The sequence below is a fragment of the Nicotiana tomentosiformis genome, chromosome 1 (assembly GCF_000390325.3).
Source record: "Nicotiana tomentosiformis chromosome 1, ASM39032v3, whole genome shotgun sequence".
Classification (NCBI taxonomy): Eukaryota; Viridiplantae; Streptophyta; class Magnoliopsida; order Solanales; family Solanaceae; genus Nicotiana; species Nicotiana tomentosiformis.
Genome location: NC_090812.1, coordinates 147,816,886 through 147,832,981, shown reverse-complemented (window position 1 = coordinate 147,832,981; position 16,096 = coordinate 147,816,886).

Sequence of the window (16,096 nt, the reverse complement as noted above, 5' to 3'; positions counted from 1 at the left end):
TTTATTTAGATCAGTATAATCTACGCAAACCCGCCATTTTCCATTCTTTTTTGGAACTACCACAATATTAGCTAACCAGTTTGGGTACTTTACCTCTCGTATTGATCCGATTTTTAAAAGTTTTTGTACCTCATCCTCAATCACTTGATATTTGAAGGACCCTTGCTTCCTTTTCTTTTGCTTGACCGGGGGTACAATGGATCTTCATTCAGTTTGTGGGTCATCACCTCCGGTGGTATACCTTTCATATCTGAATGTGACCAAGCAAAGCAATCTATGTTAGCTTCTAAAAATTTAACTAATTTACCTTTCATTTCCGGGCTCAATTTTGCTCCGATGTAAACTTTTCTGTCTGGCCAGTGCTTGAATAGTATGATAGCCTCGAGTTCTTTAATCGTTGTTTTGATGTTTTCATTCTCTTCTGGTTCTTGAATAACATCGGGTCTTGAATCTACATCCGTCTGTCCTGAAACGCTTTCAGTTGAGGTTTGTATTATTATATCCTCCACTGAATTCTATAGTTGCTATTTCTCATTTGTAACATCATTTGATGTGCTTGAATCCGCCACTAAATTGATACTTTTAGAATCTTGCTGATCTCCACGGATTTGTCGAATCCCCCATTGCGAAGGAAACTTAATAACTTGATATAATGTAGATGGTACAACGTCCATATCATTAATCCATGGCCTTCTAAGAATCATATTATAAGCCATGCCAGTGTCTATCACCTGAAATTTCGTATCCTGGATATCTCCTTCTGCAAATGTGGTAAGCACTATTTCCCCTTTTATGATAACACTTGAATTATCAAATCCAGACAAAGATCGTGCTTTTGGTACCACCTTGTCGTCAACTTGCATTTCATTCACCACCCTTAGAAGAATAATATTTACAAAGCTACCTGGATCAATCAAAACTCATTTTACATTAGTATCATGTACAAGTAAAGATATTACCAGCGCATAATTGTGAGGAATTAACAAGCCATCCGCACCTACATCATCAAACTGTCACGACCCAAAATCCCAACCTGTCGTGATGACGCCTATCTCGATACTAGGCAAGCCGACAATCTCAATAAATCACAATTTCTTTTAAGTTTGAAAATATAATATTTAAATATAATACAAAATCTCACAAATACTGATACGAACACTCCCCAAAACCTGGTGTCACTGAGTACATGAGCATTTAATATGGATACAAATCAAAACAAAATGGTCTATAATAGTCTAAGACCAAATACAATAAACAAGGAGATAGGGAAGGAGAGACAAGGTCTGCGAAATACGGCAACTACCTCTGAATCTCCGAAAAATTAATGGTGAGAGAAAATCAACATCCGCTATGACCAGAAGCCCCTGGATCTGCACACGAAGTACAAGGTGTAGTATGAGTACAACCAACTCAGCAAGTAATAATGGTAAATAAGGAATTGAAGATAGTGACGAGCTACACGGTTATAGTTCATTTTCAATAATTCCAACAGAGAATAGACATGCTTTCATATCCAGCAGTTTAAGTCAAATCAATTTATACAGTTCAAGTTCATGTAATCCGGATGTAAAATCTTTTAAAGAATTTCACAACAATGACAAATAGCAGCTAAGTACAACAACAAATGAAAAGCAAGTACAACCTCTCAGGAAACAGTCACTCATCTCGTCACGACAGCTCAACCACTCAGCTCTCACCCCTCAACACTCACACTCAATGGGTACCTGCGATCACTGGGGGTGTACAGACTCCGGAGGGGCTCTTACAACCCAAGCTCTATAATCTACACAGCCAACTCACGTGTTGCACGGATAACTCACGTGCCATAGTATCAATATCTGGATCTGCACGGCCAACTCACGTGCTGCATAGACAACTCACGTGCTATAGTATCAATATCTGGATCCGCACGGCCAACTCACGTACTATAATATCCCGAACAGACAACTCACGTGCTATAATATAATATCTCACAATCAGGCCCTCGGCCTCACTCAGTCATAAATCTCTCCAGTCTCTCGAGCTCTCAATAATGATGAAGTCAGCCCAAACAATAATGATATGATGCATCAATAATGAACAATAGAGACTGAGATAAAATAAATAAGTAAACTGTGATCGAGTATCAAACAACAATTTAGCAGATAATTCAACATGTACACGACCTCTGTAGGTCCCAGCGGTACCAACATATAGCCTAAACATGGTTTCTAACATGTCTTACAGTCAAATGTCCACAACACATAGAGAGCATATAACTAACAACAAGTTATTCAACTTTACAGTTTCACGGGACGGACCAAGTCATAATCCCCTCGGTGCACACCCACACGCCTCTTACCTAGCATATGCGTCACCTCCAAAATAATCTCATGATACAAAAATCCAGGGTTTCATACCCTCAGGACCAGATTTAAAATTGTTACTTACATCAAGTCGTGAAATTCTTATTCTGCAATGTCCTTTCCTCGTGAACTGGCCTCCAAATGCCTCGAATCAAGCCATAAATAATTCATTTCAGTCAATAAAATTCATTGGAATTAATTCCATAAGAAAATGCTATTTTTTCATAAAAAATCCGAATTTTAGCTGAAAAATTACCTATGGGGCCCACGTCTCGGAACCCGACAAAAGTTACAAAATCCGGAAGCTCATTCAACCACGAGTCTAACCATACCAATTTTACCAAAATCCGACCCAAATCGACCCTCAAATCTTCAATTTATACCAAGAGGGTTTTCAATCTTTTCCAACTTAATTCACCAATTAAATGATAAAAACAACCATGGATTCGGATAATTTAACCAATATTGAGTTAAGAACACTTACCTCATTATTTTCCTTGAAAAACTCCCGAAAATTACCTCTTCCCGAGCTCCAATCCATTAAAAACTGAAAATGGGACGAAGTCCCATTTTTAGAACTTAAACTCTCTGCCCAGACATTTGCTCTACGCGATCGCGAACATTCCCACACAATCGCGAAGAACAATTTTTAATCGCCCAAATTTAACTCTACGCGATCGCGATGCGCAATGTCACAAACCTACACGATCGCGGACCTAACCACGTGATTGTAAAGCACAAATGCGTGATTTCCATTTCTGCCACATTTCCTCTATGCGAACGCGACCTTCTTCGCGCGTTCGCGAACAACAAACTCACATAGCTACACGATCGCGTCTCGCTTCACGCGATCGCGAAGCACAAAATATCACTGCCTCAAATTAACCTTAAGCGAATGCAGATATCCCCACGCGATCACGTACAACAAAAACCTCCACTGACCAACTAAGCCTACGCGATCGCAGATACATTCACGCGATCGCGTAGAAGGAAAACATCATCAGATATCAGAAAATTCCAGTAGCTGTTCAAGTCCAAACGTTTGATCCGTTAACCCTCCAAATCTCACCCGAACCCCTCGGGACCTCAACCAAATATACCAACAAGTTCTAAAACATCATACAAACTTAATCGAACCCTCAAATCACCTCAAACAATGCTAAAACCATAAATTACACCCCAATTCCGGATTCCGACCCCGTTATCAAAAGGTCAACCCCCCGATCAAACTTCCCAAAAATTAAACTTTCGGCATTTCAAGCCTAATTCTTCTACCGACCTCCAAATAATTTTTCGGACACGCTCTTAAGCCAAAAATTATCATACAGAGCTGTTAGAATTATCAAAATTTAAATCCGAGGTCTTTTACATATAGGTCCACATCCGGTCAATTTTTCTAACTTAAAATTTTAATTATGAGACTAAGTGTCTCATTTCATTCCGAATTTCTTCTTGGCCCGAACCAACTAACCCGATAAGTCATAAATCAATTATAAGGCATAAATTGAGAAGTAAATGGGGTAACATGGCTGTAATACTCAAAACGACCGGCCGGGTCGTTACACAAATGTTATATTGTCTTCATCCAAAATATGGCGAACTCGCTTTCCATGAGTAATCGTGACTTTCGACGTCTTTTTGCAGCTGTATAGGTCACACCATTGAATTTTGACGTCTGTTCTCTTTGGAGACGAATGTTTTGGTGGCTCTTGTCTATTCTTCATATTGTATTGCTTGCCTTTCTCACTGAACAAGTCAGTTAAATAACCCTGCTTTAATAAATGCTCAACTTCACCTTGTAATAATCTACAATCTGCTGTTTTATGGCCATGATCGTTGTGAAACTCACACTAGGAATCTGGATTTCTTTTGCTCGGGTTTGATCTCATTTTTTTAGGCCACCGTACCTTATCTCCCATATTTCTTAAAATAGCCACCAACTCAGAAGTGCTGACATTGAAACTCTAATCTCCAATCCTTGCATCTGTGTCAGAATCACTGCCTCACGTATCTCTTCCTTTTCTGAACCTGGATGATGAACCCGCATCTTTATGCCTTGATCTATGGTCAGACCGTATGTTTTCCTGTTTAGACCATAAATCCCATCCCGCAGGTCCCATGTAAGGTTCGTACCTGTTTTTCCCGGACCTTTTTCAGATTCTGAACGTCTCAAACTTGTTCTTTCATTGACCCTTAACTGTGTAACCTTGTCTTCTTCTATCCACAGCTTTGTGCTGTATTTGTTGTACACATCATTCCATGTTGTAGCAGAAAATTCTCGCAAACTTTCCTTAAGTCTTCTCGTGTCTTCTAAACTTTTTTTATTTAAATTGTTTGCGAACGCCATAGCTGCCCAATTATCATGTACTTGTGGTAGCATCATCCTTTCACTTTGAAATCTATCCACAAATTCCCTGAGTAACTCTGTATCTCCTTGTTTTACCTTAAAAATATCTTCCATCCCTTTTTCAACCTTCTGAGCTCTCGAATGTGCTTTTATGAATAAATCTTCAAGCTCAGCAAAAGAATTAATAGAGTTTTCAGGTAAAGAGAATACCATGTTAATGCCCCTTTCGTGAGTGTTTCTCCTAATTTTTTTGACCAAAACTGATTCAATTTCCTACTTGGTTAAATCATTGCCCTTTACGCCAGTTGTAAACGCAGTTACATGATCTCGTGAGTAGGTTGTCCCATCATATTTTGGAATATCAGGTATTTTAAACTTTTTAAGAATTGGCAAAGGAGCCGCACTCGGCTTCTAAGGTTACTGTGAATACTTATATCAACACATTTTATTACAGAAGGTACGCCTGGTATTCTGCTCTTTCAACTGTTTCTGCAAAGTTAGTACCAAACTTCGTAAATCTGAGTTATTATGTATACGTGACCTCCAGTCACGGGATTCATTAAGAACTCTTCCACTTCCAGAATTATCGAGCTTCGAGCGTGGGTTTTCTAAAGTCACTGTATTGGCTGGTGGAGGGGTATGCGGCGTGTTAGGCAACCCCCTAACAAAGGAATGAAGAGCATTATTCACCTGTTCTGCAATCAACTTCTTTAGAACGTCTTGTTCTATGGTTTGTTCATCACCTTGTTGATCATTAGCGTGTGATGTGGATCTCTCAGGTGTTCCTCCTCGGGACTGACAAGGGGATTCTGTTGGAGAGTGATGTGGCGGTGTTTCCTCTTAAAGGTTCAGTTGGTTATTGTCGTTACCAGTTGGCATAATTTAGTTGTGAGAAAGAAGGATTTGGAAAGTAAAGAGATTATCAGATTTCCGGTAACGAGACCAATTTGTTTAACTAAAAAATAGAATCTTTGGTCAAAGCTTATATTTAGAAGAAATCGGGCTACTGAAAATCAAATAATACCTTACTTCCTCAATAATCCGCTTGAAAATAAAGAAAAATAGCAATGTGAATTAGTTAAAAAAAGAGATAAGGAATGAAATGAAAATCTATCCCTCAAATTATGTAGAAGGGTTTTTTGAAGCAATAAAATGTAAGTATATTTTAATAGTGCTCAGAACTTGTCCTTATAAGTGAGATTCTATATCCTTATATAGGAGTATCCAATTATAATGTTTCCCCCTATTTATGACGAATTCATTATGGGCATTAATAGTATTAATTGCTCGTTATGGTTGATAATCATAACTGACACATTCGTAACTGTAAAGGCCTTGTAACGACTCCGATTCACTTTCCTTATTTACTGTTGGTTCATGAATCTTCCTTCTTTTTGGTCTTGATTCATTCCGCTTGTGCCTCTTCAACAACTGTTTAGGCTCGGTCATTTGTTCTTTACTATTTCGTGGGTGTTTACTCCGCATCTTCCTTACACCATTAATTTTATTAATGGAATATGCCAGTTGTCACTTCACCATTATTCCACGTATCATGCTTTGTCATCTCAGTAAGGTTCCACGTGTGACACCTTTTTTCTACCAATACAATAAGGTGAGATAAGATGTGTGATTAATTTATATTATGTTTGGTAAGAGGTACAAATATATCCTGGGATAAATTTATACCGACAACCAATCACGGTATAAGTGTAATTCTAGACTTAATCTAGGCTATCCCATCTTATTCCACCTTATCTCATCAAACTTGAGATTATTTTATCCCACCTCCCATATGGTATACACATGATTATAATCTCGAGAGAATTTAGTCCGCGCACCAAACGACCCCTAAAGGTTAGTTCTACAGTATGGTAGTTAGACCAATTATGTTGTATGGGGCAGAGTACTGGCCAGTCAAGAATTCCCATACTTAGAAGATAAGATGCTGAGATTGAGCATACCAGGTTGGATAAGATTAGAAATGAAGATGCCGGGTAAAGGTGGGTGTGGCCTCCGTGGAGGACAAGATGCGGGAAGTGAGGCTTAGATGCTTCGGGCATGTGAAGAGGAGAAGCTCGGATGGCCAGTAAGGAGAGGTGTGAGTAGTTGGCTTTGGTGGGTATGAGAAGAGGTAGAGAGAGGCCAAAGAAAAATTGGGGAGAGGCAATCAGGCAGGACATGACGCGACTTTAACTTACTAAGGACATGGCCCTTGATAAGAGAGTGTGGAGGTTGCGAATTAGGATAGAATTAAGGTTAGTAGGTAGTCGAGTATATTTAGGATCCATACCATTACGGTTAGTCTGGTAGTGTTTTCATGTTCTTAGATTGCTAATTTTACATGTTTTCCTATTACCTTCCACGTCGATTTCTTAGTATCTTGCTGTGGTTGATGCTTGTTGCTACTACTTTATTCCATCTATTTTGTGCCTTATAGTGTGCTGTTTTGATCTTCCTTGTTACTGATATTGCTTATTTCTATTATTTCTTTTCATTTTTCTTGAGCCGAGGATCTATTGAAAATAGCTTCTCTACCCATCCAAAATAGGGGTAATGTTTGCATACATACCACCATCCCCAGACCCTATTTGTGAGACTTCACTGCTCTGTTATTTTTGTTATTGTTATTGTTGTTGTTATTGTTATCCTTTAATAATGCGAATAGTCCAAACTTGCACCTCGACTTCTCGAAATAGTTCAAATTTCACCATTATGTATCCCTGCCACTGTTTCTTTTCCCTCTTAATGAATCGCCATGATAATAATTGATTTTTTCCATTCTCAAAACCACCGCATGAAGACCAATGCTACTTCATCACTACTCCCCCCCATGACATACATTCACAGAAAGAACACAAAAAAATTCACGTAAGAACCACCCCGTTCAGACACTAATCTCTCACATAAATTTATCTTTACCACTTTCTCTGTAGGTGTGCTCATGTGACGGATAATTACGCTTAACGATTCGATTTATTGGTTATCAGATTATAAATGTAGTAATCTGCTAGCCATTTTATAAGACAACATGCGAATTGGTATCGAATTAACGATTATCCGGCGATTTATTTGCTAAACTAAATAAATTTTTTTTTAACCCTAATCTTGTGTATACCAAATGACCAAACTGCATAGTTCACTGGCTTTTATCATTTCAACTTACCATTCATAATCCTCAGTCCATTACTCAATGAAGACTTGTCATGGAGTACACAAAATAATATTTGGAACAAATTTTTGAATACTCTTAATAAAAATATGAGCACGGGCAGATTCAAATTGAGAGAACATTTGATTAGAGATTTAGGACTTAGGAGAGATGAGTGATGACTGGTCGACTTCTCACTTTCTGTTGCGGACTGAATTCAATTGAGAATTAGAAATTAGGAATTTAGCCATTTAGGGTTTCAATAGTACTTTATATACATAGGAGTAAAAGTATAAATATAAAAATTCTTAACGGGTTAATGGTTTATCCGATAAGAAAATTGAGTAATCTGCCCCAAAACCGTTAAGCCGTTAATTATAAAATCTCAATCCGTTCATCATTCATTACTCTAATAACCCGATACCAATAAACCAATAAGCCAATAAGCTATCGGTTCGATTGGATTAACAGCTACAGTTCGGTTTCGAACAACCCTAATACTGATTTCTCAGTAACCATTTTATGTTTTCCAAAAGACCACTGAGCCTCAACCGTTATAACCCCACCCTTAACTGCCACAATATTGGTGCAAATGATTTATGAGCTGAATTCTGTGTTGAGTTTCTCTTAATTAGTATTAGGAGGTCAATTTGGTGCTAGCATCGCTATTGGTGATATCACAAGGACTAGTATAAAGTTGTGTCAATAGAGTTATGACAGAGGCGAGAAGTTAACTTGTTGGTGTAATAAATCACTGTTGAGTTCCATCAACATAATTTAAGAGTTTGAATGTTGAAGAAGACAATGGTCCCAACTATTAATGAAAATTAAATCATGACCTTTCGTATAATTTAAATGCAAATTTGATCAGTTTCCATTTTTAAAACTATCAGTCGAAACTCTACATTGTTAATTCGACATCAATCGTGTAATGGTATAAAATCCCATTAATACATATATCATGCACTAAACTAAAGATACATTGTAATATAATAGTATAATGCATAAAAAGACCTAATGCAAAAATTTGAGGGAAAAAATCTTCTTCTTTGTGCTGATGATATTATAGTCCTACACAAGCTCTTATTCTCAGCACCTTGTTTGGTTTACTTGCCTCTAAATTTTCTATCATGCACCTTGGTGATCTTAAATTAATCTGCTAAGATGGACGTTGCTCGCAGGACAATTTTTTCATGAGAAAGTAACATTTTAGTATTTGATATGGCAATCATTTTTCAAGAAAAAATATTTTCCATCAAAAGAGGGAAAATGACTTCCCTTACTTACATGCAAAAGTCATTTTCGTTATAACTATCTTAACTTTTAACTTCATATTACTTGCTTTAACTAACACTTTGACATTATTTTTTATTTTTAATTAAATTCATTAAAACACTATCCGATTTGCTAATTTATTATTAATATTCATATAAAGTTTTTTTTAAAAGATACTTTTCACTTGCCAATCAAACACGGAAAAATATTTTTGTCGCACTTGCGACTGCTACACGATGCACAAAGGCTCGTGCAAACCAACGTTCATACTTAAACCGTATAACATAAAATCTGGGCCAACGAGGCCTTCAAGCAACCATTTACACGACCACAACTAGCTGTGGAAAAGACCTTAGCATTGATATATTTACATTACACATTCACATTCACATATACATCCATTGCCATCTGGGTTACCATCATCTTTTACTCATACCGACCATTACTTTAGTTTGCAAGCCTCTAAGAGCATCAAAATATAATACATGTACACAACTTGGTCGGGACAGGGCCCCACAGTACCCAAAATGATTAGAACATATGCTTAAGTGCCTATCAACTTTTGAACAGGTACTCCGGAGAAATGGAGAGCGACAACTAATAGCTGGAACATGCACCTACTGGGGTGGGGCGTCATCGGGCCTATATGTACCTGTGGGCAGGAACACAATGCCCAAAAATGAAGGGCGTCCGTACGAGAAATGTACTGTGTATGTAAGACTACGGAAACATGTAAAATCAATGGTAGAACGTAAGAGATAAGGGTACTTGATTTTAACCTGATTACCGAAGATAAGCCACCGTGGGCATAAAGTAAAGAAACCATAAACTTAGAATTTTACAAACTTTATGAAGGGTTACTCCACTCATGGGGATTGTGAACTAATTACAATACAGTGTTAGTTAGCTCTTCTTTGGAGCATATCACATCATATCGTATCCCGCCTCATAGAGGACTCTGTAAGGTTTATTTCTTTCATCACATCGTACCCGACCTCATAAGATCTCAGTTGTACCCGGCCACATAAGGACTAGGTACTGTCTTATATTACATAATATTGTACCTGGCTACATACAGAGCTCGGTCGTACCCGACCAGGAAAGGGCTCGGTAGTATATCATATTGTGTCTCTTCATATCCAACTTATCAGTGGTTGCACAATAGGTGCCGAACCCGACCGTCTATAGCGTGGTCCGGTAAAGTAAAATAAATACATATATATATATATATATATATATATATATATATATGTATATATATATGTATAAGTGCATTATAATTTTTGGTTTAAGGGATAACAATTTTAAACTCAGAATGAATCATACACTCCGACCGTAGGATACCAATTGGGAATATTATAGACTTTAAAATAAATATTACCGGTAAGAATAAGTAAGAACAGAACAACGTCATTGAGAGGGAATTAGAAATAGAACTACTAATGCTTACTATGCAGAAGTCGTTTAAAGGGAGGGAGAGACTCATACCAACTCACGCCAAGAAAGAAAGATGTCTTACATACCTTGTTGAAGAACTAGCTACACCTCTAGGACGATTAACTCCGTCTCCAACGAATTTTCCAGAATCGATACAACAAGATAATAAATATTTCAGTGATGCTTCCAAGCCCTCACGCTAGATCCTAGATTTAGATTCGCCTTCGACTTTGCCTTAAATTGCTTGGAAATTCTAATGGGATGTTGGGAGCATTTGGAAGAACTAACGTTTATGATACCTTCTAGAATTGAAGAGAAAGAGTGTTGCACTGCATTTTTATATCACACAAAATCTAGGAAACTCCACCGCTGCGACATGCAAAACGGGTCGCCCCGCCCCTTTTTCAGCACTCGGTAACAGCTATCGGAAGTTTTAATGAAATGTGTAGCCATCTTCTGCCCTCAAACGCGCCACCGACTGATTGGTCACGCTATAAGCCGCACTTTTCCATATTTGTTTAGGTATGGGGTGTAATATCATTCTCCCTTGGAACATTTATCCTCGAATGTTAAATCGTAGGTTACTTCATGCAAACTTCTTTAGTCTTCTAGAATTGCGCCCACCATGGTGGTCTTATTGTTGTATCCTTCATCACAGAACAAGTGTGGGTACCTGAATTTCAAATTTTCTTCAGCTTCCCATGTAATTTCTTCTACACTGTTGTTCCTCCTATGTACTTTAATAGAAGCTACCTCTTTGGTTCGCAGCTTGTGTACTTGACAATCGAAGATGGCCACTGAAATTTCTTTGTAAGATAGGTCCTTGGTGACTTGAATGTATTCAATAGGGGTAATGCATTATGGATTACTTAAGCACTTTCGAAGCATAGAAACATGTAATATCGGATGCACTGCTTCCAGTTCCGGGGGGGCAGTTCAAGCTTATAAGACACTTTGACCAACTTTCTGAATATTTTGATATGGCCCAATATACAGGAGGCTAAGTTTTCCCCTTTCTCCAAATCTCATCACGCATTTCATAGGCGATACCTTTAAGAACACCCAGTCTACGATATCAAACTCCAATTTTTGACACCGGTTTTCAGAGTAAGATTTTTGCTTGCTCTGAGCGGTCAATAATCGATCTCAAATTATTTTCATCTTTTCTACAACATGTTGAACCAACTCAGGACCTAATAACTTTGTTTCACCAAACGCGAACCAGCTGATAGGAGATCTACACTTTCACCTATATAAGGCCTCATAGGTGCCATCTGAATGCTAGCATGATAGCTATTGTTGTAAGAAAACTCGATGAGTGGTAATTGATCCTCCCAATTTCCTTTAAAACCTAGAACGCAAGCTTGTAACATATCCTCGAGCATTTTAATAGTGCGCTCAGCTTGGCCATCTATTTATAAATGGAAAGGTGTACTAAGGTTGATCCTTGTACCCAGAACACTTGCTTCTTTTGGAAGGGAATGCTGTTTCTTATCTTTTCCAAGGTCGGGTCATCAAATTGTCGTGCCTTTACTTCCATCACTAATGAGGACTCGACGATGTTTCGAGCTCTTCCGTCATTGGTATCGAGCAATCACGCACTTAAACTAGCCAACTAGTGCAAGTCTTTAGTCATCTCTAACTTATGCTTTTCCACATGTCGTAGACTGCACATGGATTTTCGACTTATGGCATCAGCCACAACGTTTACCTTCCGGAGGTGGTATAGAATATCCACATCATAGTCCTTTAATAATTCGAGCCACCTCCATTGCCTCAAATTTAACTCTTTTTGCTTGAATATGTATTGAAAGCTCTTGTGGTCAGTGAATACATCGATATGAACTACATACAGATAATGACGCCATATTTTTAAGGCAAATATCATAGCTGCTAGCTCTAAGTCATGGGTTTGGTAATTCTGCTGGTGTCTCCTCAACTGCCTTGAAGCATGCTATAACTCTATCGTGTTGCATCAGTATGATTCCCAAACCTACTCTGGAGACATCATAATATATGACATAGCCTCCAGGTCCTTCAGGAAGAGTTAAGACTGGTGCCGAGGTTGAATTGTATTTTAATTCTTGAAAACTCTTCTCACAAACATCAGTCTATTGGAATTTTGCTGCCTTATGCGTCAAGTTTGTCAAAGGAGCAACTATGGATGATAAATTCCCCATAAATTTTCGATAATAGCCCACTAGGACCAAGAAGTTGCGTACTCAGGTAGGAGTTGTGGGCCTTGGCCAGCTCTTAACTGCTTCAACCTTTTGACTATCGACCCTGATACTTTCATCTGATACATGCCAAAGAAAAGCCACCGAGTTCAGCCAGAACTCTGGTGGTAGGCTATAATCTCGTATTTTAGTCACTTATTGCACTCTAATTTACTGCACTTTACTTGTATTTGAACTTTAATTGATAGTGTTTTGCATTTATTGTGTGTTTTATGCCTTGTAGGAATGATTTCGAGCTATGTAGATGTTATGGAATGAATTTAAGTGATTTGGAGCTTTGAAGTCGGAGTAAAAGCCCAAGGGATTAAGCCGAGATCATGTTCGGGGGCCGAGGACCAAGTCTGTATGTCAAAACACAAGAAAAATCCGTACTCTAAAAAAACCTCACTGCCGCGGCGCGTGGGGCACCACAGCTGTAAGGATCTCTGCTGCCTGTCAGAACCAACTCTCTAGATTTCCCCACTAATGTCCCGCATGGCGCGTCGCCCCATGCGGCGCGCATGTGCAATGTTTACAGAGTTATTTTCCTATTTCGGCTAGGAGAATGTGATTTCGTCTGGGCCCGACCCTACTTGGTATAAATACATAGAAAAATATTTTTTTCTGGACTTTTGACATACTTTAGACCTAAGGAAGCCAAGGAGGAGTTGGAGGAGAAAAAACACAAGGATTTCATCATTCCTTCCTCACTCAAGACCCGAGTTTGGATTGAATTTATGTTTTCCTATACTTTAATTATATTTGTGATGAATTTCTCCATGATTATGGAGTAGTTCCCTTTAGGGTTTGATGGATTTTGTGTATTGATGATTGTTTGTGGATTATAACTCTAGTTTTATGTATTGAAACGTTTTTGGATGATTTAATTGTTCCATCTATATTCACTAGTTCATGTAATTGTGAGATGCATAACTTGTGATATCTTTGTATTATATTGTTGGTTGAGTTTATTAATTCTTTTTAGTAATCGAAAGAGGCTAGTTGAATCATTGATTAAACCTAGTTAGGAGGATAATCAAGAGAGGTTCTCCTAAAGACCAATCCACTACGCATTCTTACATATCTTCACGTGCTTAAATTGGTTCATCTTGTGAGGTTAAGACTTAATCGAGAGGAATTTTTGCTGAACGTTTGGAATAATAATTGAGTTAATTCGAGAGACTCACTTAAAAATTAGAAGTGAATTATCTAGAGTTAGATCCCAAATAATTATCTTGCACCTATCCTATCCACCCCTATTTTCTCCCATTGATAATTTTCTTGCTTACCTTTATTTCTATTGTCATTACTCAATAGCTTTAGATTCTTAGTTAATTTTAGTTATTAATCATACAAAATCTCAATTATTGATTCTCCTGGATAGCAATCAAGCTAGAAAGTACGAAAATATTATTTAACTCCAATCTTTGTGGATACGATATTATACTATACTATCTTTGACTAGCGAGCATAATTTAAGTATGTATTTCGAGCTCGTCAAATTGTGGCACTTGGAAAACATGGCATGTCACTTGTGATCCTGGAGTATGTGTAGGACCTTTCACAAATGATTGCCTCTAGCCGAGAGTCCACTAAAATATCGTCAATAAACACGATCATAAAGATATCCAAGAATGGCCTGAATACTCGATTCATCAGATCCATGAAGGATGCTGGTGCATTGGTTAGGCCAAAGGACATAATGAGAAACTTGTAATGGCCATACCTGGTTCGAAAGGCTATCATCCTCTCCCTTGATCCTTAACTGATCATACCCAGATCTGAGATCAATCTTCGAAAAATACTTAGCGCCCTGCTGATAAATATGGATTTTGATCACTTATTAGTGCCTTTTTTGTTTTAGTCATAGTCTGAAAGTGTTGATTTATGTTCATAAAACTAATGAAAGTGTGCAAATTTCTATTTGAGATTTGGACCTTTATGAAGAAATCCAACTAAAAAAGGAGTGCTCCGGCTCACATGGCAAGAAGGGGCGCAACAGACCAAAAGTTCGGTCCGCAGAAGAGTTTATGCAACCGCAGAAGAAAGCGTGGACCGCATAATTCTCTTTGCAGCCAGAAATCTGGTGTTGAAGCTCAAAGGTGGATTGAAGAGAAGTGCGGACTCCACACAATTTGTGTGGTCGCAGAACATGGTCGCACCGATAAGAATTCAAAAAGTACAGAGAGTGCAAAATAACCAAGACTGAAGCCTTGCCTGAAGTGCAGACCGCACATGAATTGTACGACCACAAAAGCTGAAGTACAACCGCAGATCAAATTGTGAGACTACAGAGTCCCTCAACCTGCAAGCTCAAGCAAAGTGCGGACTGCACGTGGCCGCAGAACCTCCGGAAGGGCAATTTTATTCAGCGAATTTTCGGCCACCATAAATAGTTGGGAATAACTTTTTTAGGTCAAGTTTTGAAGTTTTTGTAGCTGTCGCCGCTGTAGTTTACCATATTGGGTAATATGTGATTATTTTGGGACAAAAACATCATAGTTTATCATTTTAATTTTATATTATGGCTCTAATTAGTGTTTCTTCTTTATTTTCTTCAATTTCTACTATGAGTAGCTAGATATTTACTAGGATTGTTACCCAACCCTTGTGTGTAAACCTTATGGGTAATTAATCTAATGCTTGTTTATGATTGGTTGTTTTTTATTTAGCCTTGTTCATACTTTAATTTTAGAGTTAATGGTTGCAAACATTGATTCAAGTTTTTTTGACTAGGTCTTTACTTGAGAAATAGAGACTTGGTCTAGGAAAACTTGGCTAATAAGAAATTGGGCTAGTTAAGCTTTTGATTAGCCTAATTAAAGGATATGCACTAGAGATAGAAAAAACCCAACTTGAGCTCATATCAACTATTTGGTTTGATACCCATTTGGGCTTGAGAAAGCCAAATCGGGCATAATCACTCTATGACCGAGAGGTATTGAGTGGGTAATTTAGAGGTGAGAGCTATAATACACCCAACTCCCTAAAATAAGTATTAACGTAATTAACCCATTGGGCTAAACCTAGGCGAAGGTTACATCCCTATGCTTTTTACCTATTTGAAAACAACCAAAAATAATTAGTCAATTGCTAATTTCAACTCTCTAGTTAATCGTTAATTGTGTAGTTCATAGAAGTAATTTGCAACACAAACTTGTTTGGAAGTGTATTTAAGCTATTTCTTCTACATGCATCAAGTGTAAACTCTAACACCCATTCTTAGCTCCATGTGGAAATCGACCCCGACTCATAGTTGGGTATTATTCTTCTAACAACCTCTTCCACTCATTGTTCAGTGTGAATTGGGAGTGTATCAAATTTTTGG